The sequence below is a fragment of the Podarcis bocagei genome (genome assembly GCF_964188305.1).
Source record: "Podarcis bocagei genome assembly, chromosome: 2".
Classification (NCBI taxonomy): Eukaryota; Metazoa; Chordata; class Lepidosauria; order Squamata; family Lacertidae; genus Podarcis; species Podarcis bocagei.
In genome coordinates, this window is record NC_138126.1 from 95,618,414 (window position 1) to 95,628,922 (window position 10,509).

Here is a 10,509-nt window from a genome sequence, read left to right on the forward strand (position 1 = left end):
GAGGGTAAGACTAGCTAATTAATCTTCCGGCAGGGAACAATGTAATATCAGACAATTACAAAGACAGAATGAAATTACAATGGTGGGAAGGCTGGCATACGAATTTCTCATCAAGTTCCCTTCTTCGGCTTCTCTCTTATAGATTTTTTTTTTTTTAATAGGTGAAGACGGGCAGTGTGAGAGAGCGGACTGGCGGGGGTGGGGGGAGGGAATCCCAGCCACATGCGCAGGTGGTTATTTTGTTTTCTCGGAATTGAATTACACCCACTGGAAACTGTTGTGTGTGTGTGTGTTTTTGAGGCTGCAGCAAGGAAGCCCTGGGACTGATTGGGAAATAAAAGAATGAGATGAAACGGCTCCTTTCTAACAAGGGCTTTTTCTCAAGTGCAGCACTTCAAGGAAGCAGGCAGCTGGCCATCTCCAATGCCACCCGGGCCACTGGATTCTTGTGGTGACATTGTGGTGCAAGATGATGTGGACAAAAATTTTATTAGGTTGTGAAGGGGCACTGGCTGGTCTGATGGGGCAATGCCCGATGCCACTTTCAAAGTTTGTGAGTAGCAAAGTCCTGAAAGTTCATATCACTTCTGCACAATTGAGATCAGGGGGTTGGGAAAACACCTAGACCTCATTCCATCCATTGCACCTTATTTGCCTTTATCTGTTATTGGGACAGTTGGTAAATATAAAATGCATAAGGACCCTGCTAAAAGGCCTTCTTCTCCCAGGTATAGGGGAACTAATGGGAAACTGTCTCCTCTTGATATGTTTCATACAATTTCCAAGTTTTTTTGGGGGGGGCAGGGAGTCACTGCTGCCTCTTCCTACTTTTTCAGTCTTTTCTGAGCTTTATACAGTCAGGCTATTCAGTTGTCCAACAAGCTTTCGTGCCTAGGGCAAAACTTGAAAGGGGGGAACAGGGTTCTAAAGGGGTGATTAAAATGCAAACAATCCTAACTCACGTTTGAAAAGAAACATGAATGGCCCTGACATTATGATAGTGGGGCTGAGCTAGGCAGAAATTGAAAACAAGGCTCTTTTTGAAATTAAAGGTGGGGGTAGTTTATTCATTCTTCCTGTCTAGTCACAAACCCATGCCTCCTACCAATAATCTCTCAGAGTGTTCAATAAATATGCACCAAAGGGTAATATAAGAAGTCTTGTGAGTCCTCAATACAAGTTCCCCTCTTTGCCTCCCCAACTCAAACTGCAAATTGTTGTTTTTTATTTTTTGTTTTTTATTTTGCTTCTGTGATGTGACAAACGGGCCTGCTCAGAAGACTGACATCTGTCAAGCAGCAGATTTGCAAAATTCCTTCTCAGAAGGCTTTTTGAACTTCATGGTCAGCAGGATATAATGGCCAGGATTCAAAGGACTACCTTAGGTATTGGGCATACTCAATGGGAGTTTGTGTGTTGCCATGCCCTATCATAAGCTGCTTTTGACAGTCCCTTCAGCTTCCAAATTTATTTGCCAAATCCCAATTTGTGTGCAGAAGTAGCTGGCGGGGTTTTGGGGAACCTAGTCCATATGCATGTTTTCCTTCAAAATGTGAGGGCTATCTATTTTAAATAACTTTTAAATAACTTTAGGTGATGGAGAGGATCAAGGAAGATGCCACTCATTGTGACTATTAGAGAGTCTGCAACTGGCCTTTAAAGTGGGAACTGCACAGCCAGGTTTCTGCATAACTTTTCAGAAGTCCATTTCTCTCTTGAGAAAATTGGTAAAATGTTTTATCCACTCTACACAAATGGCAAATGTTTTATCTACTCTCCTTACACAGACAGATTTTGGAAAGGCAGTGAATTTCTAAAGGCTTTTGACTTGAGAAACCTTTCTTGACTTCCTGGGTAAAGAATGAAAAACTTTTTCAAGTCAGATCAATGTCCCACTTACTTTACTTTCTTCTGACTAAGTTTACAAACAGCATAAGAACAGAAGAAGAACCCTGCTGGATTAGACCAGACCCCTGTCTGTTCCAGCATTCTGTTCTGTTCCAGCAACAGGAACTTAGATAGTACTATGCTGAATATAAGCTTGCATTATATCCGCCCCCTCTCATGCTCCTTGTGCTGCTCTCTATCTATTCTGGTGGTTCCCACAACTTCTCAGAGCAATGCCATGGGACATATATGGGGGTAGGATAAGGAGGAATTCCCATTGCTGTAGCAGGAATGCTTGCACTGGCTTCTGCCAACACAGCTGGTTGGTTGAATATGGCCCATACTGTCTCAGAAAATGGAGCATCATGACTAATAGTCAGACAGCCTTATTCTCCATGAATTTGTCTAATTCCCCTTTAAAGTTCTCTACTTTGGCAGCCACCACTACATCCTGTGGTACCAAATTTCATAGATTAGCTATGTGTTGTATGAAGAAGTACTTCCTTTTTTTCTGTCCTGAATCTTCCACCATTCAGCCTCATTGAATGACACTGGGTTCTAGCATAAAATGCTAATTCGATACACACTTCCAAGAATCAGCATCCTGGTACTTAGGGACCTCTGCACCAGCTGAAATCATATTCTGATAATCTTAAAGCCAAGTGAATAATGTAAATATTTGACCAATATCCATTTTTTTCTGATTTCTCTCTCTTTAAAACTCTGATTTCAAATTCCCACAACTTCATTTATTCAGATTTTCTTTTATCAGTATAATAGACATTGGTAAAAGAAGCCCTATGATTCCCACCTTCACATCACCAGAATGTGTGTGTGTGTGTGTGTGTGTGTGTGTGTGTGTGTGTGTGTTCTCCAGACTATTTGGATGAACTGTATTTAAATCAGCATTACAACTGATGGGGGGATGCCTATAAAGTAATATGGAAAAGGGTGCATGAAATATATGGGATACCCAGTCTCAAAGCAACTCAGGTGAGGATCTTGAAAGACCCATTTTCCTGTATTAAGTGGTTCTTGGTGGCTGAGAGTCACTTGAAAGGGCCGGCAAACAATACACAGAAGACATGGGATTCTACTTAGCTTAAAGCAAAAGTTGTACAACTATTTCATCCCCAAAAGACTGAAAATTTAGCTGCAGCTGAAGAATTATTATTTCTGAATACACATCAAGAAGTATATGAAACAAATCATGATTGCAGTCATACTGAAATAAAAAATAAAACATGGTGTAAACAAAGGTATACTTGAAGAACAGACTTCTGTAGAATTGTGTTGAGACAGAAACACGAAGGATGGCAAACACAAATTTCCAATACTCAGACCAAAAGATGCAGCACAAATCTGGTAGCATGAGGCATTCCATCTCTGAACACTATGTAAAAGGAAAACCTCTAATTCCAATAATATACCACAGTAAGGTCCCTCTGATGCTCCAGAAGGAACAAAACCACTATAAAACCTCTCGTGCACTGCCTGAATGTTGCTGATGCAACACCTCCTTCAGTCCAGCTCCTAGATGTGGAGTGCTACTTCCAACTCCTTAGCTGGACAGCTCCCCTGCTGATTCAGCAACCTTGCGGGACCTACTATTCCTTCGCCTTGCTGGACAGCTCCCTGACCTCCTCACTAGTAAGAAGGCAAATTTTAACCTAGAGTGCTCAGCCTTTCTGGGACCGGGACTCTTTACACATGTCAAAAGACTGCGACTCAACTAGGCAAGTCATCATTCATCAATGGACTAAAGTCAGATGGCTGAAAACAGATACAATAAGCAAAATGATATTAAATAGAGGGAACGATGAAAGCCCCTACCACTGAAATGAGGATTCATGAATTCTTTAACATATACAACTGTCCTTTCCCCCCACAAGTCTTCCTTAAAAGTACTTTTCTGCCTCTGCTGATTGTTAACATTCATGCTATGTTTCTGGAGAGTCTACATGAAGCCCCTCACTAATGCTTGATGAAGGCTTAGCATAAGTGAGTTCACAGATACATGTTTATCACTGGATGATTGCAATATCAATCAATATCAATGGAGGTCTTCCATGTGTGAAACAGTCATCACTACAAACCACTTTCATATCACCTGAAATCAGTTCAAATGTCTGAACACAGCGGCAGTTCATGCTTCCAAGTGAAAGTAATCAAAGGATAGAGCACAGAGTTGTCTAACTATGGGGTCTATGAATGGATTGCTGAGCTTCATTAGGACAAGAAGGAATTCAAGGGCAGGTGAAGATAGGGTCCTGGATGCCAGTGAAATGGGCTCAAGAAAATGCATCGTTCTTAAAAAGTTACTTCCTGAATGCAGCATCAAATCCTAATATAGACACGGATAGCTTTAAGATTTCTTCTCTACATTTGTCAATGGCAAAGACAGATCCTGTCTTGATGAAAACATACAGGAACTTCCTCAAGCTTAACTTGTTCATAAAAATGCATAATATAACTATGTTTTTGCCAGTTGCTTACTGTGTTATTACTACCACTGGAATTAGTCTTTACTTCATACTAATGCAATGGTGATGGTTTGCTAGATACATGCCCATGCTTAGACTGCTTACAAACCAAGTTAGATGAAACAGGACAAAGGTGAATGGAGAGAATGGGGAATAGCAAGAACAGAAAAACACATTGCAGACTCAAGAAATGAGGCAAAGGCCTAACAAACCACCCAAATAATCCAATCCAAAAAGGAAACTTCTTTTAGAATCACGTTCACAGCTCTCTAACCCAGGTAACCAATCAAAGACTACTCAGGTAGTTTGAAGTGAATACAGATGGGGCCTGGTTCCAAAGAACTATTTAACTATCTCCACAGACCCAAGTTTGACTAGCATTTGTGTTTCTCAAATAACAGTCCACCATTGCCTCGTGGCAAACAATAGTTCCAATTATCTAGAAAATCTGGATTAGCTTTCTTGATGGCAGAAATTTTGGATCTGTTGTCAACGGCCCAGTGCCCTACCTCTCAAAGTTGAGCTGCTACCCCATATGAAGAGGCCTGGTTTCAACTTACATGGCCATATTCTCACCACAAAATGACTTCAGGACAGGTGATGGAAACTTGCATGATTTTAAACTTGGTACAAAGCGGCACAGTGCTGGGAATAGACTGAATCCAATCAAAATAATCACCAGCATTAAAAACCTTCTCCAGCATTTCAAAAAGAAAATAAAAGAATTGCCTTGCTGGATTAGTTTAAGGTCCATAAGAACAAAAGAGCCCTGCAGCATCAAACCAAAGACTTATCTACCATAGTTCAGCATTCTGTTCTCATAGCGGCAAACCAGATCAATTATGTGTGAATAAATCATTCAAAAGATCCCAAGACAGAAAGTAAAGGTAAAGGGTAAAGGGACCCCTGACCATTAGGTCCAGTCGTGACCGACTCTGGGGTTGTGGCGCTCATCTCGCTTTATTGGCCGAGGAAGCCGGCATACAGCTTCCGGGTCATGTGGCCAGCATGCTAAGCTGCTTCTGGCGAACCAGAGCAGCACATAGAAACACTGTTTAACTTACTGCCAACCTTCTGATTGGCAAGTCCTAGGCTCTGTGGTTTAACCCACGGCTTCCCCTACTCTTCTCCTTTCTTGACGGTAATTCTGTTCCTAGGAAGAGGCCCAGAGAAGAGAGAAGGAGCCAATTACATTATATATGTATGGGAAAATGGGGGGGGGGCCACGGGAACATTAGCAGACCATTCTGTTATGCACAAACCCCAGAGCAAACCCTTCTCGGGGGGGGGGATGTATTCAATGGGTTGGACAGCACCCAAAATACATCACCTCCACATTGACATTTAAAGCACATGATTCTCCCCCCAAAAAAGAATCCTGTGAACTGCAGTCTATCCCTCAGAGAGCTACCATTCACAGCACCCTGAGCAAACTACAGTTTCCAGGATTCTTTCAGGAGAGCCATGCGCTTTAAATGTATAATGCAGATATGGCCATTATCTGCATCTCCTGGCTATGGCAATGCATTTCCCCCTTTTATTAAAGTGGTGCTTCTTCAAGTCAAACACTTGACTTGGGGGAATTTAATTTGTAATAAATCTAAATTACAGCACAAGTAAATCAGCTGCAGTGGCTATGAAAATTAATTTCCTATCCTAAACATTATTATATAGCTTTAAAAATGAGTTGATTGTGGCTGGGCATGCCAGTAGGTGCTATTATTGGTAATTAGAGTGACCAAATAGCATTGCAGTAACAGCTCCCCCTTCTCCTCCTACCCACCCCTCCCTCCCTCTCTTTCTCTTTTTCTCACACACTATTTCTTGTCTAACAGTAGTGTGTGTGTGTGTGTTTAAATTACTGTGGCAGGGACAGTATCCATTCTGTTTTCATTCTCAGGGGAAAGACATGCTTTCAAAATTTGCTGAAGGATTTATGGCATTTAAGCATGACACCCATAAAAAGCTGATGATCAGACTGACTCAATAGCTTGGTGACTGACTACTCCTAAAGACTAGGAAGTGCCCTTCAATCACACCTTTCCATTCTCATCCTCAGCTGCAACTAACCCGGTAAAACACTGGCTTCCTAGGGAGAAACTGGAAACAGGAATGCAGTTAGAAAAAGCTCCCACAACTGCTAAGCATACACTGTAATTATGAATGTGGTCTTGCTGACACTAATGGAGAATTCCAAAGGAACAACCTTTCCTCTGCAAGGAAACACACGTGGGAGACATTATGTCAGATGAAAAACTGAAGATGGGCTTTGCAAAAAAGAACTGTCAACAGCATCCTAGATTCCTGCCCAATTTTGCTCAAGTTCCTACTCCACTCCCCAAAAACACCTTAGTTTTTCATTTTGACAATGTTTTCCATGTGTTGGGTGAGGGGAGTTATAGCAGAGACTGAGATTGAGAGTCCTCTAGCTCAAACCCAGCCTCTATGTGAGTGTCACCTGGTAGCCCAGTTGCCAATTCAGAAGGGAAAGAAGGTAATGGTTACTTGACTTTCTGAAAAACCACTCTAGGGAATGAAGAATGGGAGCTTGGCCCATTATCCTTACTCTCTTTTCCTAGAAGCTCTTCAAGAAAGTTGGAGCTGTTGATTGGGCAGAAATCCTAACCTCATGTAGCCAGGAGGAAGCCTCATCAAGAGAACTTAATTCTGAGTAGATATGTTAAGGATTGTGTTGCAAGTTGAAGCAACATGCCCATAAACATTGAGACAATTATTGCATTTCATTCCAATATTTTCAGGGTTAGGCTGCAACATGACACATTTTCACCTATATTTTATTTATTTCATAAAATTTATACTGTACACTGCTTGATTGTAAACCACTTTGAGGTTGCTGTTTTTACAAAGTTAGTGGCTTTGGTCCAGAATTTATGGGAATGGAACTCTGCTAACAGGATACTCTCTGGGGGAAAAGGGGTATGGCAAATTTTGTCAATTCCCTTTCCCATGCAGCCCCTCTGAAAATTTGCTTTGGGGGTTTGGGATTCCCTCCAAAGCAGTATGGGAGGTGGTGTGGGAGACTTCAGGGTGATGGAGGAATTGCAAAAACTTGGCTTCCCCTCTTCCTCCAGCTGGAGCCTCCCCTGGGTCTCAGTACCTCTTGCTCATAGAAGGGTAATCCTGGATCCTACCAGGCATGTTTTATATTACGCACCAACTACCATTGCTTATAGTCTGCAAGCTGTTCTGTTTAGTTTTACAGAACTCTTCTTTAGAAAATGAAACAACTCAATTTTACCCCCCACCCACCATGCTTACATTTTTAATACTTTTAGACTGGGATTCAACCCCATTCTGGCAAATTCAGATTGTGTGATTGCACACAAGACTGTTCCCCACCCCCCAAAAAACCCCAGACTTCTTGCAATAGAGAAACTGATGGGAAAATACACTAGAAAAGTGTGGGATAAAAATTGCTTCAGGCAATGTCCTATAACTTCCCTGCAAACAAATCAGGGAGAATGCTTAATAAACAAGCTGTTTGGAAGCAAACTTAAATATTGCTTTTGGAAGTAAAATGCTTATCCTGAGCTGTTAATACTGATATTTTAGTAGGGGAATCTCAGATAGCATACATAAGAGTGGTTTTACTAGCTCTCTATAAGCCTACCCTGCGTCCTTAAGGGACTGCATCCAGGCAGTTAGCTGTTGCAACACCTCATAAACACATACATACACACTCAATGTATTAGCAGAAAGCAATTAGAATACTTTCTCTAAAATACAACAATACGGTGAGCCACCACCCAGTTCTGAACGAAAAAGATATTTTTGTACAGAAAACTTAGCAATCAATACTGCTCAAAACTTACAGGAGTTTGGCTTTCGAGTTCATCGGGCTCCCCTAGTTCTTCACGTTCTCCTTTCAGCTGGCATCGCCTGGCAACAGGCGCTTTCCCTTTGCCTCGTTCATTGGTTGCCTCAAGTTGCCTCTTGTTTTCCATTCCACATGGGTGGAGTCAGCAGCAGGGGGTGTAGAGGGGAGGGGATCGTGCGGGGTTTCAGAGTCTGAAGGCACTATTTGCTACTTTGCTGCTCAAAGCTCGCAAACTCTGCCCTGTTGCATTCACCTGCACTCACGTGCACGACCTCTCTGGGGTCCCGGGGTTTTTGCTCTTGGCATCTGCATTCCGCTGCGAGACTGGAGCGCCGGAAGCTTAGTTGCATTGGGGAAATAAACTTTGCAGCTGCGTGCATCTGAAAGGCAACACGTGAATCAAGTTGCAAACAATATACACAGCTGTATGGCAAAACCAGTACAAGAAGGCTTGTAGGAAGCAGTGTCCAAGGGAGGCAGGCGCTGTCTGGGAAAGGTGAATCTCTCTCCCCACCCCACAAGAATAATAAAATAAAATAAAATAAAATAGGCTGATCCATTCGCATAAGGTTGAGCTCCCTCAGGTTGCATGACCTCCTATTGTGTGTGGGCTTTGAAGTGCTGATTAGCAGGGCTGGGAACATGCTGATCAAAAGTTAATTTCTATTTGCTGTTGCTTCATAATTGGATGAACACGAAAGCAATTAAATATTAAAACATACAAACAAATAATGAAGTCACTGTAATTAGCCAAAGTTTGATCACTGTCATATTTATTTAGGGGGAGATGATATGTCTCAGCAGGTGACATTTTAAATACCCTTGGACGCTTTGGCGCTGCCTTTGGAGAATGCTGAATAATGTACGTAGGATTTAATTAAACCCCATTGTAAATCAGCTGTGATGACAGGCAAATGACAGCCACATGTTGAAGAGAGAATTAGGCCACAGCGAGGGATATTAATTAAATGGGCTCGGTGAGGTTCAGTCTCAGCTTCTGGAGCTGGTGGCTTTGGGCTGGCTGAAAAGAGTCTGCACTTTAAAAAACAAATGTTACATTTCAAACAATGATGGTGGTTAAACAATTGGGCCTATTTTAAAACATCTTCACCATTTGAATGGCAAAAGGATGGCATGTCCCTGAAGTAAACTTTGAGGCAAAGTGTGCATCCCTGAGGTAAATTTTGAGGCAAAGTGGGCATCCCTGAGGTAAACTTTGAGGCAAAGTGTGTATCCCTGAGGTAAACTCTGAGGCAAAGTGTGCATCCCTGAGGTAAACTTTGAGGTAAAATGTACATCCCTGAGGTAAACTTAGTCCAAACATGCTGTTGGATGATGTCACAGGATGGCACTCTTTCTTTTTAAGCTAATATGTAGTAATATATTTATCTATCCATCTATCTATCTATCTATTCATGCATAATTACAAGTTGTAACTAATGTCTAGGTAATGGTTCCTTAGAGAGTGCCCACTACAGTGCAGGAACTGGAGGAAGCAAAATGGCTACCACATCAGCAGTGATGCAGGCAAAATGCAACTCCTCACAAAGCAGAGTGATATGCAAGAACGTAGAACTGCCTTGCGTTCTGCTTCAAACTTCAAACACTTTTACATTCGCACGTTAAAACTGCCACAATTTTCAGAATAAGAAGGAATACCACTCTCTGGGTTCCCACCAGAAAGAGAGTTGCAAGGGACAAGTAGGTGTCATATGAAGTAACCAACATATATATTTCTTTTGAAAGTGAAGGCAAATCCAGTACATTTTCGTTTGCTTGCTTGCTTATAGGCATTTATAGTCAACCGTTTACCATGCAATCCCAAGACAAGTTAATACACCAGATGGACTGGTTCCCAGCCATCTTTCCAATGCCGCAGCTGCTGCCCCCCCCCCCCAATGTTCCATGTATGACTCACAAGGTTTAGTCTATTCATCTTCGATGGAAGGAAGATTCAGTTTGTGCCATTGAACCCCCTACTGCCCACCTAGAATCCTGAAACACCCACTAGTGGGCGGTAGGGACCAGGTTGACAACCCCGGGTTAGTTGAACATTTGAATGTTTTCTTGAATTGAGAACTGAGTGGATGGAGTAATGTGGATGTAAGGAGAGTGTGATTGCATATGTGGAGGTTGTATGCTTAAATTAGCAGTGTGTCATGTGAATGTGTATGCAGATGAATTTGGCGATTGCACTGTTACGTGTGTTGCTTTTTTGTAATATTCATGATATTTTTGTGATATGTTATATGATTATGCTTTGCATATGATAGGTTTTTGTACTACTAAAATTTTATTTAC

The 10,509-nt window shown here is 41.9% G+C and overlaps 1 long non-coding RNA gene across 2 annotated transcripts in view; it reads right to left on the reverse strand.

Moving 5' to 3' along the window:
* Positions 1 to 10,077, reverse strand: part of LOC308582412 — a 46,229-nt gene extending 36,152 nt beyond the window's left edge. Inside the window, exons 1-2 of one of the 2 annotated variants that reach the window (XR_014005670.1) lie at positions 10,021 to 10,077; positions 8,204 to 8,588 (exon numbers count right to left, since the gene is read on the reverse strand). This is a non-coding gene — a long non-coding RNA (uncharacterized lncRNA). Of the gene's footprint in view, positions 1 to 8,203; positions 9,846 to 10,020 lie in introns of those variants that run through there. The other variant, XR_014005671.1, reaches the window with a different exon arrangement.
* Positions 10,078 to 10,509: the final 432 nt, after the last annotated feature.